Raw genomic sequence first — 17,516 nt, forward strand, 5'->3', positions numbered from 1 at the left:
AATTCAATTACACAGACACAGATATAATATCTAGATAAATACAGAACTGTGGTTTCTATAATCTATACTCAGCTGTGCGGTGATGCTGTTATTGGGAACAAGATTCAAATCCCACACAGAAACAGATTTTTGCTGGGCTTAGAACTATTATGGATAGGTGATTGCCATGAAATAATATCCCTATACCTGACAGAGCTGTGCAGTGATGCTGTTATTGGAACAATTTAACAGAGCTGTGGTTTCCATAAATCTAAACTCAATATCCCTATACGTGACAGAGCTGTGCAGTGATGCTGTTATTGGAACAGGATTCAAATTGCTAAACTTAGAACTATGCCATGAACAAAACTGTGCGGTGATATAATTATTGGGAACAAGCTTCAAATCCCGAACAATGCTGAGCTTAGAGTGAAGATACCAGTGATATAATTATTGAGAACAGGATTCAAATTATGGATAGGTGATTACCATGAAGATACTCAATATTTTTGTTATTAGGTATAAATATTATTTTATTCAATTCTTCCCCTCCATATCTATAACATCTCTGTGTAATTCCATAACAGTTCCATGATCAGCTCACAAACAAATCTCATCTAACAGTTCCATAACAGTTCCATGCTCAGCTCTGTGTCTGTGTGAGGCAAGCACAGCTCTGTTAGAGATAGGGATTAAAAATTATTTCATTCTTCACAACTAACAGTTTCATGCTCAGCTCTGTCTGTGTGGGGATTTGTACCTAATAACATCAAAAACAACACAGCTCTGTTAGTTCAATTCTTCACATCCATATCTATAACATCTCTGTGTAATTCCATAACAGTTCCATGCTCAGCTCTGTGTCTATGTAGAGCAGATAGGGATATTATATAAATTTAAAAATTATTTTATTCTTCACCAACAAATCTCTTCTAACAATTCCATAGCAGTTCCATGCTCAGCTTGTATCTGTGTGGATTTGTACAGCAACATTAGAGACAGAGTAGATGGGTATAAATATTATTTTATTCAATTCTTCACCTCCATATCCATAACAGCTCTGTGTTTATAATAGATCTTCACATCTAACAATTCCCATAACAGTTTCATGCTCAGCAAGGCTCTGTGTCTGTGTAGTTTCATAACAGTTCCTGTGTGGGATTTGTACAGAGCACAGCTCTGAGATAGGGACTAACAGTTAGGGTATAATTAATTCTTCACATCTAACAACTATAACAATTCCTCCTATCTATTGAGTGTCTAGATGTTATTTCATCCCTATGCCATGACAGTTTCAACTCTGTATTTGTGTGGGATTTAAAGCTTGTCCAATTCTTCACATCTCCCAATGTGTGGCATGAAATTGTGTTTTTTGCCAAAAAAAATCTCAGCATGGCCCTGTGTCTGTGTGAGATTTGAGGCCTGTTCCCGGTAAAGGTAGATTTGAAATAGGATCTGTGCCTCCCGGCTTGAGAAGAAAGGGACTATGCATATTGTTTTGAGGTGGGATCTGAATCTCAGCAAAAGCCCTAATCACAGCGGGGCTGTGTCAGGGATCATAATTGATAGGATATAATTGTATTCAGAACAAACCCCCCCCTATAAGATATGATAACTTTCAAGCTCTGCTGTTACAAACACTTCCTTGTATACATACTGGGCTATCACTATAATAATATTTGCCACATGTTCTGTGATCTTGTAATAATCATTCCTGTCGGTGATAAAAATATTGTTCAATTCTAACTAGTTCAATTCTTCACAATTCCATAACAGTTCCATGCTCAGCTAGCAGATAGGGATATTAAGTATAAATTTAAAAATTATTGTATTCTTCACAAACAAATCTCATCTAACAATTCCATAACAGTTCCATACTCAGCTCTGTGTCTGTGTGAGGCAAGCACAGCTCTGTTAATAAATTTCATTCTTTCCAATTGTATAATTGAGCATAGCAAAAAATCTCAGCATGGCCCTGTGTCTGTGTTTGAGGCCTGTTCCCGGTATAGGTAGGTACAAATCTGGCAATTACATAGGATCTGTGCCTCCCGGCTTGAGATATGCATATTGTTTTGAAACCTTACTGGGTGGGATCTGAATCTCAGCAAAAGCCCTAATAAAATATAATTTGGATGTGTTTCTGTATTTTTCAAGCTCTGCTGTTACAAACACTTCCCTGTATACATACTCTGCAACATATGGGCCATCACTATAATAATATTTGCCACATGTTCTGTAATCTGTAATCTTGTAATAATTATTCCTGTCGGTGATACAAACATTGTCACAAATTTCCTGTCTTGAGGAAATATCAACAAGGCTTATTCTTCACAAACAAATCTCATCTAACAATTCCATGCTCAGCTCTGTGTCTGTGCGAGGAGGATTTGTACCTAATAACATCAGTACAGCACAGCAGCTCTGTTAGACATAAGGATGATTTAATTATATTATCATTGAAACATCTAGAAATTATTCTTCACAAACAAATCTCATCTAACAATTCCATAACAATTCCATGCTCAGCTCTGTGTCTGTGCAAGGATTTGTACCTAATAACATCAGTACAGCACAGCTGCTCTGTTAGAGACAGAGCAAATAGGTATAAATATTATTTCATTTATTTCTTCATAACAGCTCTGTGTCTGTGTGAGGCAAGCACAGCTCTGTTAGAGATAGGGATATTGAGTATTGAAACATCTAGAAATTATTTCATTCTTCACAAAAAAATCTCATCTAACAATTCCATGCTCAGCTCTGTGTCTGTGTGGGGATTTGTACCTAATAACATCAAAACAACACAGCTCTGTTAGTTCAATTCTTCACAATTCCATAACAGTTCCATGCTCAGCTCTGTGTCTATGTAGAGCAAAACTGTTAGAGATATGGATATTAAGTATAAATTTAAAAATTATTTCATTCTTCACAAACAAATCTCATCTAACAATTCCATAACAGTTCCATGCTCAGCTTTGTGTCCGTGTGAGGCAAGCACAGCTCTGTTACATGATAGGAATATTAAGTATAGATTTAAATTTCATTCTTCACAAACAAATCTCATCTAACAATTCCATAACAGTTCCATGCTCAGCTCTGTGTCTGTGTGGGATTTGTACAGTAACATAGCTTTGTTAGAGACAGAGTAGATGGGTATAAATATTATTTCTTTCAATTCTTCACCTCCATATCCATAACAGCTCTGTGAAATTTATTCTTCACATCTAAAAATTCCCATAACAGTTTCATGCTCAGCAAGGCTCTGTGTCTGTGTAGATAGGGATATTAATATTTTATTTCTTCATAACAGTTCCTGTGTCTGTGTGGGATTTGTACAGAGCACAGCTCTGAGATAGGGACTAACAGTTAGGGTATAATTAATTCTTCACATCTATTGAGTGTCTAGATGTTATTTCATCCCTATGCCATGACAGTTTCAACTCTGTATTTGTATGGAATTTAAAACTTGTCTGAAAAGTGGCAATCAATGCCCATTGTTTCTATATAAACGTTTCAACGTATGTTCAACATGTTGTTCAACATGTTGAACATACGTTGAAACGTTTATATAGAAACAATGGGCATTGATTGCCACTTTTCAGACAAGTTTTAAATTCCATACAAATACAGAGTTGAAACTGTCATGGCATAGGGATGAAATAACATCTAGACACTCAATAGATGTGAAGAATTAATTATACCCTAACTGTTAGTCCCTATCTCAGAGCTGTGCTCTGTACAAATCCCACACAGACACAGGAACTGTTATGAAGAAATAAAATATTAATATCCCTATCTACACAGACACAGAGCCTTGCTGAGCATGAAACTGTTATGGGAATTTTTAGATGTGAAGAATAAATTTCACAGAGCTGTTATGGATATGGAGGTGAAGAATTGAAAGAAATAATATTTATACCCATCTACTCTGTCTCTAACAAAGCTATGTTACTGTACAAATCCCACACAGACACAGAGCTGAGCATGGAACTGTTATGGAATTGTTAGATGAGATTTGTTTGTGAAGAATGAAATTTAAATCTATACTTAATATTCCTATCATGTAACAGAGCTGTGCTTGCCTCACACGGACACAAAGCTGAGCATGGAACTGTTATGGAATTGTTAGATGAGATTTGTTTGTGAAGAATGAAATAATTTTTAAATTTATACTTAATATCCATATCTCTAACAGTTTTGCTCTACATAGACACAGAGCTGAGCATGGAACTGTTATGGAATTGTGAAGAATTGAACTAACAGAGCTGTGTTGTTTTGATGTTATTAGGTACAAATCCCCACACAGACACAGAGCTGAGCATGGAATTGTTAGATGAGATTTTTTTGTGAAGAATGAAATAATTTCTAGATGTTTCAATACTCAATATCCCTATCTCTAACAGAGCTGTGCTTGCCTCACACAGACACAGAGCTGTTATGAAGAAATAAATGAAATAATATTTATACCTATTTGCTCTGTCTCTAACAGAGCAGCTGTGCTGTACTGATGTTATTAGGTACAAATCCTTGCACAGACACAGAGCTGAGCATGGAATTGTTATGGAATTGTTAGATGAGATTTGTTTGTGAAGAATAATTTCTAGATGTTTCAATGATAATATAATTAAATCATCCTTATGTCTAACAGAGCTGCTGTGCTGTACTGATGTTATTAGGTACAAATCCTCCTCGCACAGACACAGAGCTGAGCATGGAATTGTTAGATGAGATTTGTTTGTGAAGAATAAGCCTTGTTGATATTTCCTCAAGACAGGAAATTTGTGACAATGTTTGTATCACCGACAGGAATAATTATTACAAGATTACAGATTACAGAACATGTGGCAAATATTATTATAGTGATGGCCCATATGTTGCAGAGTATGTATACAGGGAAGTGTTTGTAACAGCAGAGCTTGAAAAATACAGAAACACATCCAAATTATATTTTATTAGGGCTTTTGCTGAGATTCAGATCCCACCCAGTAAGGTTTCAAAACAATATGCATATCTCAAGCCGGGAGGCACAGATCCTATGTAATTGCCAGATTTGTACCTACCTATACCGGGAACAGGCCTCAAACACAGACACAGGGCCATGCTGAGATTTTTTGCTATGCTCAATTATACAATTGGAAAGAATGAAATTTATTAACAGAGCTGTGCTTGCCTCACACAGACACAGAGCTGAGTATGGAACTGTTATGGAATTGTTAGATGAGATTTGTTTGTGAAGAATACAATAATTTTTAAATTTATACTTAATATCCCTATCTGCTAGCTGAGCATGGAACTGTTATGGAATTGTGAAGAATTGAACTAGTTAGAATTGAACAATATTTTTATCACCGACAGGAATAATTATTACAAGATCACAGAACATGTGGCAAATATTATTATAGTGATAGCCCAGTATGTATACAAGGAAGTGTTTGTAACAGCAGAGCTTGAAAGTTATCATATCTTATAGGGGGGGGGGGTTTGTTCTGAATACAATTATATCCTATCAATTATGATCCCTGACACAGCCCCGCTGTGATTAGGGCTTTTGCTGAGATTCAGATCCCACCTCAAAACAATATGCATAGTCCCTTTCTTCTCAAGCCGGGAGGCACAGATCCTATTTCAAATCTACCTTTACCGGGAACAGGCCTCAAATCTCACACAGACACAGGGCCATGCTGAGATTTTTTTTGGCAAAAAACACAATTTCATGCCACACATTGGGAGATGTGAAGAATTGGACAAGCTTTAAATCCCACACAAATACAGAGTTGAAACTGTCATGGCATAGGGATGAAATAACATCTAGACACTCAATAGATAGGAGGAATTGTTATAGTTGTTAGATGTGAAGAATTAATTATACCCTAACTGTTAGTCCCTATCTCAGAGCTGTGCTCTGTACAAATCCCACACAGGAACTGTTATGAAACTACACAGACACAGAGCCTTGCTGAGCATGAAACTGTTATGGGAATTGTTAGATGTGAAGATCTATTATAAACACAGAGCTGTTATGGATATGGAGGTGAAGAATTGAATAAAATAATATTTATACCCATCTACTCTGTCTCTAATGTTGCTGTACAAATCCCACACAGATACAAGCTGAGCATGGAACTGCTATGGAATTGTTAGAAGAGATTTGTTGGTGAAGAATAAAATAATTTTTAAATTTATATAATATCCCTATCTGCTCTACATAGACACAGAGCTGAGCATGGAACTGTTATGGAATTACACAGAGATGTTATAGATATGGATGTGAAGAATTGAACTAACAGAGCTGTGTTGTTTTTGATGTTATTAGGTACAAATCCCCACACAGACAGAGCTGAGCATGAAACTGTTAGTTGTGAAGAATGAAATAATTTTTAATCCCTATCTCTAACAGAGCTGTGCTTGCCTCACACAGACACAGAGCTGAGCATGGAACTGTTATGGAACTGTTAGATGAGATTTGTTTGTGAGCTGATCATGGAACTGTTATGGAATTACACAGAGATGTTATAGATATGGAGGGGAAGAATTGAATAAAATAATATTTATACCTAATAACAAAAATATTGAGTATCTTCATGGTAATCACCTATCCATAATTTGAATCCTGTTCTCAATAATTATATCACTGGTATCTTCACTCTAAGCTCAGCATTGTTCGGGGATTTGAAGCTTGTTCCCAATAATTATATCACCGCACAGTTTTGTTCATGGCATAGTTCTAAGTTTAGCAATTTGAATCCTGTTCCAATAACAGCATCACTGCACAGCTCTGTCACGTATAGGGATATTGAGTTTAGATTTATGGAAACCACAGCTCTGTTAAAATTGTTCCCAATAACAGCATCACTGCACAGCTCTGTCAGGTATAGGGATATTATTTCATGGCAATCACCTATCCATAATAGTTCTAAGCCCAGCAAAAATCTGTTTCTGTGTGGGATTTGAATCTTGTTCCCAATAACAGCATCACCGCACAGCTGAGTATAGATTATAGAAACCACAGTTCTGTATTTATCTAGATATTATATCTGTGTCTGTGTGATTGAATTTTGTACCTAATAACAGCAGAAATATTGAGTATCTTCCATGACAATCACCTATTAAGCTCAGCAAGAATCTGTATCTGTGTAGGATTCCCAATAACAGCATTATTGCACAGGGATCTAGATATAATTTCATGGCATCCATAAATCTGTGTAGGATTTGAATCCTGTTCCCAATAACAACATCACTGCACAGCTCTGTTAGGTTTAGGAACTAGATATTCATCATCACAACATGCAGCAGAGCTGTTCATAATTGTACTCAGAACAAACCTCTATACCAACAAATATTATAAACACATCACCTCTTGCTCAAATATATCATGCAAAAGCTGAGATAGACCCGCTTGTAGAATGGCTTCACTTTTATGAACTTCCAGACAGTTTGGATTCTGTTTCAAATTTAAGAAACCTGAATTGGGAGTTTTGTTTGCAACCCATACAATATTATTTTTCCTACATTTGTAGACAATATATTGCACAGTCCCAAACTGCTGAAGCTCCAATTGCAGTATGTATGATATGGAATCGTGGAAAAATAATTACTCCATGCCATTATGATTTTATGCGGTGCGTGCCTTGTGATATTAATTGTATTAGAATAGGTGTGACAGAATCCATGGAATTAACTTATAATCTGGTGGAGGTTCCATCTACAAAAAAATATTTTGTGTAAAAACTCGAATTATTTAAGTCCATCTTGTATTGAATGAGCCAGAATTAATATTGTTTTTAAGCAGGTACATAATCAACTCATTAAAATATAAACCAGAATTTACATCCAATTTTCCTGCCTCATCAAGTATGGAAATTGTTGTGTCATCAACAGGCCCCCTGCTGTTTGTATAAATTCTATGATCATGGAAAAATTTGTAAAACCTAAATTTTTCTAAACTTGAAGTACTTTTTGTAAAAAAAGCAACATATTTTCCCCAATGACAATGCAACAGGTATGCATCAATTCTATGCCAGTATGTATTGGATTCAAAATCATTATATTCAGAACCCAATTCTATGCTCACATACCCAAACCCAACATCACTGTCAAGTACCCATCTTGCCTCTGTTTCATTTTGCACTTTAAAAAAATCATACTCTGATAGATTTTCAAATTTTTCCCTAAAACAATCCAACAGGTGGTCTGATTTTATATATCTTGCAATGTTTCTTCTTTCAAAATATGTTTGCATGTTATTCTGATTGTTTTTAACGTTGAAACGTTTGGTAAATATTTACTGCTGTTGAAATAGCCCAGCCTAACATGTAATATTGTTTGCAGGTTGATTCAAGATGCAAAAATATTTCCAGATACATCAAATCCAAATCTCTTGTTCCTGAATTTAAATTGAGATTCTCAAAATTGTAAAATGCTCCATGATGTTCACATAATTTGTGGAGAGCCTGTTTCTGGAGCATAGGATCCAGCTCCTGGTCTACAAAATTACAAAATATGGTCTTGCAATCTAAGTTATACAGAGCAATCATACAAATATTTCCATTCAAATTTGTTTGGAAATGTTGATGACTATGCAGAAGAAGTATCTGTATGTTTATATGTGAAGTATTGAATGCTATATTCTCTATGGCATTTGGGGCATATTGGCTTTGGTATTTATATAAAATTTCTTGGGGTTCAATTCAAAACTCTATGCTGGATAAAAATATCAGTTGGGTTCAGCACTGTGCTTTGTGTGTGTGTGTATGTGTGTATGTGTGTATACACTTAATATTTTTGGCATTGGTATTTATATACAATTTCCTGGGATTTAATTCAAAATTCTATACTGGATAAAAATATCAGTTGGGTTCAGCACTGTGCTGTGTGTGTGTGTGTGTGTGTGTGTGTGTATATGTTGGTGTGTATGTGGGTGGGTATGTGTGTGTATGTGGGTGTGTATGTGGGTGGGTGTGGTCAAGGTCAAGGTCAAGGTCAAGGTCAAGGTCAAGGTCAAGGTCAAGGTCAGGGTCAAGGTCAAGGTCAAGGTCAAGGTCAAGGTCAAGGTCAATATGTGTGTGTGTGTGTGTGTGTGTGTGTATGTGTGTGTGTGGGTGTATGTATGTGTGTGGGTGTATGTGTGTGTGGGTGGGTGGGTGTGGGTGTCGTTGCCTAGTTTTAAGTGTGGCCGAAAAAAATATCAAGAGGAGCATATTTTTGACAGAATTATGGACAACAATCTCACAGAAGTGCCTTTTGTAAGTATAGACACATCAATCCGAGGGGGCTCTTCCTTTCTCATGGAATCCATGAGGGCTTTTTTACAAAAATCTTAGATTAGAGGGGGTTCCACACTTGAGCAAAAAGCTCATATGGGCATGTTGAGCTAGGTTTAAGTGTAGACAATTCTGCTTGAGGGGGGCTCTTCCTTTATCGAGCCAGTAATACAGTCAATTACACTACTTGTTGTTCTCGAATCCCAAAAGCTCTCCGATGGTACCCAGGTCTACGGTTTCTGTGGCAGACACCAGTTCCACCCTGCGAGTTACAGAATTTTGCGACAGCAATACACTTCTTGGCAATTGAGCCTGCAAGGTAGACAGGTTGTACTGGCGAGGGGTGATGCTGATTTTTTCGCTGCCAATTTTGATGGTATTGTTGTGTACCGTCACGTTAGGTATCAGGTACATGCTGTAGAATGCACGAAGAGCAATAGATTTAGGATAGATGATATCGTCATGCAATGTGAGTTTCAGAAGAGAAGTCTCGCTTGTGAGATGGAATACTCCCATAGTGCTTCAGATGCCACAATGCTTTCTGGAAATCCTCGATTGTTGGGTTATTTAATTGCGAGAGGAAGACAAGCATGGAAACGCAGAGATGGCCACAGTTCACATCGCTGAAACCCTGAATACGTTCGTCATTGTAGTAGAGGTTGGCAACACTGAGATACTTTACCAACCCAGCAGGTGGCGTGCCTCGGAATGAATCGAAAACAAATGCTTTGTCGTTGTTGGCTTTGAGGTAGCATATCCAATGTGTACCTCGATTTTCGTAACTGTCTAGGTTAACCACGCCACACTCTTTTTTTCTTCACAACAGAAGGTAGAGAATTAGACATCAAAACGCCCCTGAAGTGCTTGACCCCCAACGATTCGATCAAAGATTCAATATCTTTTTTAAAACTTTTTCAAAGCTTCGAGGTTGTTCTTTCGCTTTTTGGTCACACCTTTCCCCTTCTTCTCCATAGCCAGGTTGTGGCGATTCTGAACTTCCAACTCGGCTTTATTCTTCTTAGCGTCGATGAGGGTCTTGGCAATGGCGGCGCTGCCTCCTGCCAAGCTGCCAACAACACCCAATGCTGCCAAGATAGCCGGGATGCTGAATATGAAACCTCCAGTCTTTTGCTGTTGCTTTCGCGAACCTTGTAACCTCCTCAACTGAGGAATGCTAAGCAGCAGTTTCATTCCATGACCTTTTACCAAGCAGGAATGTTTCTTCTCGCGCTGCTTTTTGGTGAGCAATCCATCAAGAGCTCCGAGAGACTTGAGGTTTGCGTAAGGTATTTGGTAAACAACGCCCTTGGGTTTCATGGTGATAGTATGTTATTTATATATATTGTGAAAAAGGTAAGGCTTTGCCCCCTAATAGGTTGGTTATACAAGTTGCTTTTTTTTCACAGGGTGTTATTTATTTACAGCCCCCACCCCAATTTTTGTTTTGTGTTCATGGCGATGGTCGTACCCAATGCGGCAACCCGTTCACCTAGCGAGGCATCTCTGCTGACGAGTCTCCCGAAAGCTGCATGCTCCAACTTCCTGTCGGCATCGTGACGTGCGTCGATATATGTGTGAGTATTGTAAGCAATGTCATGATCCTTGCATGCTGCGTCCAGTGGGTTCACCCCCTTGTCTCCTTTTTCCAGTCGCTGTTCGAGTTTGGTACCCGGACCGCAGTACTGGTAAACCGGCAGGTGCATCTCGAAGGGTAGCTTGTTGATAATATCGTTCACCAAACCTCGACCCTCGGCTACATTCCAGAATTTGGGAGGCAGGGTGTTGATGATTTTGATGAGGTACCCTATGCCTTTGCTGTCGTTGACAATGAAGTTGCTAAGCTTGGTGCTAATCATGTCCTTGATGCCCACCTTCTCGTTGTGGAAGTTGCGACTGCCTGAATTTTCTTCGCCTGCAATAACCAGCAATCGATCTACAAGCTTCCTCACGTCGTCTAAGCAAACAAACTCTTTAGGTAGGGTATTGTAGAGTTTGACACCGCTGCCAGTCTTCAGCTGGGTCCATATTGGCTTGATGAGGTTCCTGTACTTTTCTCCACTGCTAGATTTCACGCGATTCTGTGTCGCGTCGTTGTTTTGGTACAGGGCGTCCGTCATGATTAAAATTTCTGTGTAACTTTGGTAATCCTCGTCTGTATAATCTTTAGGTTGCTTTTTGGTGATGAGTTCCCACAGTCCCACGGTGCCGGGATACCTAGTCCAGCTGTTCTTCTCACCCAAATTAACTTTCACGTCGTCACCCTCGAACGTGACTTTTGACTTTCCAATCTTCCAATCCACACCCTCATTGGGTTCCATGGTCGGGTACAATCCGAATACCTCGTCTTTTGTGAATTTCCCGGTGCTTAGGTAATCCCTCGCCAACGGACCCAGCTCGACTAGCTTGTCCGAAGAGGTACTGCCTAGGGCCTGACGTCTCGGAGCCGGAGCAAGTTCGAACGGAGTAGTGTGAATGCTAGATATCGGTGTGGGTATGGTATAATTTTGAGCAATAAGTGGTACAAGCTCGTTGATTAACTCTTTGTTTTGCTCGGTGACATCTTTGATTTCTTTACCAAGTCCACTGATGGCATCGATGATAGGTTGGTCCTGACGCTTTTTCTCTTCGTAAATTCCGCGATTCTCGGATTTCCACCCCTTAAACCGTTTTGCCATTTAGCTACGAAGCTTCAGGTTGTCGTCTGCAAGTTTGTGTTTCATTTCTTTTTTTGTATGTAGTTATTTATGATAGGTCTTGCAACGTTGCAACGTTTAGAAAATTATTAATTTTGTTTCTGTATTTTCCGTTATTGGGTTTCCTCGTCATGTCTATTGTGACAAATCCGAAATCATCTTGGTTCCAGCATGAAGAGCAAAATTTGGAAAACTGATTGTAGTTTATGTCCCCACCCACATAATCATCGTAAGCGTGTTTTAAATTGGTGTAGTCTTGACGAAACAAACAAATAAAATTAGCATTGTCTCGGAGTAGCTGCTTGGGGATTTTGGAAAAAGTCTGAGCAAGGTAGAAGCAGTCCATGCCTCTGTGCCGACCCTGTGTAAAAAATTGCGAATTTCGTTCTGGTTCTCCAGGATCACATCGTCAAAAACCACCACCGAATTTTCCAGACAGCAGTCTAGTGGTATCACTTCAGAAGCAAATATAGCTATGCCTAGTCCCTCGTACAGTTTCGACAGCTGGCTATACTTCGATTGCTCCAAACTTTTGGAGAAAACGTACAGGTGCCTGTTCTTCCAGTTTAACCAGTTGGGTGCAAGAAGAAAATTATCAATAAGCAACGTTGTTTTTCCACATCCAGAAGGTCCAACAATAAGGGGTTGTCGGGTAGAAACTCGCCACTTTTCCTATCCTGACGTTCCGATGGAAAATCTGGCAGTCGCCGTACCACATCCCAAGCACCCGTTACACAATCACCTCGTTTGCGTCTATCCAACTTTTTTCCTCGAGTCCCAGCCATTTCACCAACAGTTTGTCACCTTTTCTACGTAATACGTTTTCAATAAGATACGTGTCGGGGTATTTTGTTTTAGAAAGTTCCTCTTCGTAAAATCTTCCTTTCAGAATTTCGTCGCGATTATCTTTTATTATATACGTGAGACTGTTTCCGGGTAAGACTCGAACTACGGTGAAAAGTTCCGTACTCCAATTTTTTGTGAAGCTCTTTTCGAACGCGCGCTTAACTTTACTGATTCTCACCTGATCTCCAATTTTGTATTTCGGTTTCTTGCTTGTAAATTTGTACTTTGGACAATAAACCGTAGAAATTAAACGCCGATCGTCAGGCTTGTTGACGTCAGCTGGTTTCATGTTTATCGTGCGATGCAAACTGTGATTATAGCTGTTAACGAGTTCCGGAAGCATGTCGAGCCACTTGTAATTCCCCTGAAGCGTGAACTGTTTCCACATCCGTGTTTTGAGAGTACGGTTGAAACGTTCCACTATGCTGGCTTTGATGTAACTAAAGGTGGAGTAATGTTGAATATTTCGTTTTTGAATAAATTGCCGAAAGACAGAGTTGTAGAATTCTTTTCCGTTGTCTGTGTGAAGAAATCGAGGTCGCCTGCCACTTTCATCGAAAATAGTTTTGAATGCTTCCACTACACAGGTTCCTGTTTTTGCCTTGAGGGGTAAAGCCCACGCAAATTTAGAAAATGTGTGTATAACAGTGAGAAGATAATTATATCCCTTGTTGATTTTATGTAAATTTTTTAAGTTGCCACTGCTCATTTCCACAAGGTCAGTTTGCCACAAGTCGTCTATGTCTTTGGTCACTATCGCCAGTCGTTTGTAGTTTCGCCGTGCAGGTTTGTGCAGCTCGTTCACAATAGCCTGCCTAAACATTGCGTGAAAATAAGAATATACCTTGGATAGGATTTCTGGCCGCAGACAATGCCGGGTTTTCTATGTACAGTTTATCACGTACTTCTATGTCGATAATTTGAGTTGCATCTTCGGCATAGGCAGTCTCGCGAGTTTCGGGGTGGGTGAAATCTACCAACTCCACTCCTCTTATTTTAGGCTCGTCACTGATGTTCGTCACGGTCATGATTGGGTAGTGGGTAGCGTGAGGCAAGCACCAGTATGAAACCTTAACTAACTGAAGTGTGCCAGCGATGAAAAACTGGTGATAGGCTTTGGCAGGGGTCAGCATGTAGAGTTTGGCACCAGGATGGAAGAACGAGGAAAATTCCCTGTTTGGAATGCTGTACAGTTCGACGACGGTGGACTTGAGATTGTTGATGCTGGCGTTCAAGGTGTTTACATTGGTTCGAACCTCGCTCTCCACATCCTCCAATCTACCGTTCACCGATTCCAGATGTTCCTCGATAGCACGGACAACAGTGTCGTAATCGGGCTTGATCTTCACATCTACAATTAGCCACTTGAATTTTTCGTTTAAGTCATGTAGTTGGGTACTGAAATTGGCTATGGCCGATTCCTGGCTCGCCTCTATGCTACCAATTTGCTCTTTCACATTGGCAATAATCTGCTGCAGACTTTCCACGAGTGTCAACTTGGAGCTCTGGGTTGCGAGGTCGTGAACCTGGCTTCTAATTTCCGCAAACAAGACATCTAGCTCGCTTATGTTCTGGTTGGTGGGTAAGGTTGCAACAGACTCCCGAAGCAATTCAATTTCGGTTTGGATGTTTTTGATGTCGTCGGATTTGAGTATTCGGTTGAGAGCCCTCTTCACGCTTTTCAGTTCCTGCGAGGTAGGCAGGGTGGCCACCGTGTTTTGGAGCGACTCCAAAGCTTTTTTCATCGCGTCCAACTCCGATGCAGCAGCAGCAGCGCGTATGCCTTCTTGTAATTGTGTTATGTCGTCCTGGGTGGGGGTGGATTGTTGCAAAGTTTCCAACTTGGCCTGTATGTCGTCGATCAAGTGATGAAAATGCGACAACTCTGATTCGGTGTCTAAATTTTCCAACTTGGTGATCTGCTGTTGGACGCTGGCCAGAGTATCCCTGATGCCAGGCAGTTTGGATTCCAATGCTTCGTGTACGTTTGCCAGATCATTTTTGGTGACGGCGAGAGCATCCTCAATATGGGCTATGGTGCCTTGCAGCTTCCCGAAATCCTCGTAAGTCTCAAGTTGGAGTTTTATGTTGGCCACGCTACGATCAATAGCATTCAGCTCGCTGAACGAAGGTAGATTGTCGATAAAGTCCTGTAGCGTTTGGAGTTTTGTTTTGACTTCGTTGATGGCTGCATGCAAAGCGTCCGTTTGAAGCTCAGCCTTGATGCTTTCCAACATAGGAATTTCGAACGATTGAAACTGTTCGTGCAATTTGGTAATACTGGCATTCACGCGATCGTAGTCATCTTGAGTCTTGATGTTCTGGATAATGTTTTGCAGTTCAGTCTGGATGGTGCTCGTTTGATCCTGCAAGTGTCGCATCAGCTGTTCCACGTCGGAGGTCTGCGCTTGCTGCAGCTTCACAAATTCGTTTTGGAGCTTGTCCTACCCTCAGTGCCAAGTTGTCGAAGTTGTCTATTGACGCGAGGTCGGTGTACTTTTGCAGCAGCGATTTGAGCTCGGCGTCAATTTTGAGTACGAGGTCCAGGCACTGAGACTGCAGGCTAGCTATCTCTGACTGGAGGCTGGAATTGAGCGTGGACTGCAGGGTCTGCAGGTCGCTTCGCAACTTCTTGACCCTGACGTCGAGCATGAGTAGCTCGTCGCCGTGGTCGTCGCGCTTGGTGTGACCGAAAATATCGTTAGGCATTGCTGCCACTGTGGTTATTTATTATAGGGTAGGTGATTTTCATTTCTATGAAGAGAGGGATGAGTTTGTCGTAGTCGTCCAAGAGCTCCACGTACAGCCGATCGGCAGCAGACACGTCGTACGTTGTAGTCGCATCCATCCTATCGTGCTTGATGCGTTAGATGTTCTTGCCGGAGGAAACCTTGGCCTCCCCTTCGTTCTCGGGGTTCATGTCGAACTTAAGTTTGCCAGAGATGGGGAACCGGTAATAATCCAAGTTGTTGTTGAATACATAGAAAGTTTTGCCCACATCCTCGTCGTACTGGGTCAGGATGCTATTCAAGCGTATAATTAACAGACCGTTAAGATTAGATAGCATGGAAGGCAGGAATTCGCTGAAGCTCGACGACGACGTAGGCTGGACGGGCACTTTCATAGCTTGCTTCCTGAAGCCAAACAGGTTCATAGGCATGGTTATTTTATAGAAACATTTTCTAGCCGTAAGGTTAAAATTTTAGCCCCCTCTTACCACAAATCACATTACATACATACATACGTGGCGTTCCAAGAGCCCCCTGCCTCCCAAGAGGTTTGGTTAGCACGCAATAGATCAGTATGCTAGAAAAAAATAGAGGGGGAGGTAGAATCGATTTTATTTGCCAGTCGAATAGTTCTCCTCGAATCCTATTCAACAAACCTAAAATCGTCATCCTAGCTCAATTAGGAGCCAAGAAAATCAATGTCTTGGAAAAACGTCTTAAGATATTTGTCTCAAGAAAATTTTCTTGACAGGCCACAATTGACAAACCGGAAGTCGACTTTCTTAAAGATTAAGATATTTGTCTTAAGACGTTTTCCAAAACGCTGATAGTCAGTGTTGCCAACTCCTATTTGTAGGTTAGCTTCGCCTGTAAAATATCACATGGTGAAATTTGCTTGGGGTGAGTTGGCAACAGTGAACCTCACTTAAGGTTGCAGAACCGGTCAGCCCCCTCTACTCTTGATGTTGGTGAACCCCCATCGTAAAAGGCTATGGCGAGAGCCCAGTAGGTTGGCAACCTTGAGCGCGCCACTTTCGCGTTTGCCTTACGATATTTTCCGTTAAGGCAGCAAAAAAAGCGCCACTTTCTGGCGTAGAACTGTCTTTTTACCGGGAGAGTGAATAAGCGTGTAATGATGGCAAGTCTTGTTCTTGATAAGTAACTCCTATTTGTAGATTAGCCTCTAGAAGCCGGAATTGACAAACCGGAAGTCAACTTTCTTAAAGATTAAGATATTTGTCTTAAGACGTTTTCCAAGACGCTGATAGTCAGTGTTACCAACTCCAATTTGTAGGTTAGCTTCGCCTGTAAAAGATCACATGGTGAAATTTTCTTGGAGTGGGCTGGCAACCTTGAGCGCGCCACTTTCGCGTTTGCCTTACGATATTTTCCGTTAAGGCTACAAAAAACGCGCCATTTTCTGTTGCAGAACTGGCTATTTACCCCTACTTGTATTCCGAAAGTAAGTTGCGCTAGAAACTTCGTATTTCTGAAAATATGCTTTTCTTTTCTACAGCATGATTACAAGATAGATGTGCAAAAATAAAATATTATAATAAAAAAATAATTCCTTGCTTATATTCGTAGTCTCCTTGTAATCAAGGAAGCCCGAGTTCGATACCCGGTGGAGGCACATAGGGTTCGGATCGCACTTTAAATTGTAGGTCCAGTCCCGATTAGAATTAATGTGCATAAAGTGAACTTAAAACAACAAATCAATCAGTAGCTGTCGGCCTCCGTGGCGGAGTGGTTAGCACAGTGCGCTGCAATGCGAGAGGTCCCGGGTTTGAATCCTGGCTTGGACGTGGATGTTTGTGATTGTCTGTTCTGAAAGTCCTGAACGAGATATTTCAGTGAAAATGATATAAATGAATGAAGCGTGATGGGAGAAGCTTCCCTTAAAAAAAAAAAAAAGTAGCTCAGTCGTTAGGTCGTCTGACTACCATGCGAGAGACCCGGATTCGATCCCCGTGGGGGAGAACCGGGACTTTTTAAACCTGTTCAAGCGGCTC

This window comes from Lepisma saccharinum, chromosome 18 (assembly GCF_977018435.1).
Source record: "Lepisma saccharinum chromosome 18, izLepSacc3.1, whole genome shotgun sequence".
Classification (NCBI taxonomy): domain Eukaryota; kingdom Metazoa; phylum Arthropoda; class Insecta; order Zygentoma; family Lepismatidae; genus Lepisma; species Lepisma saccharinum.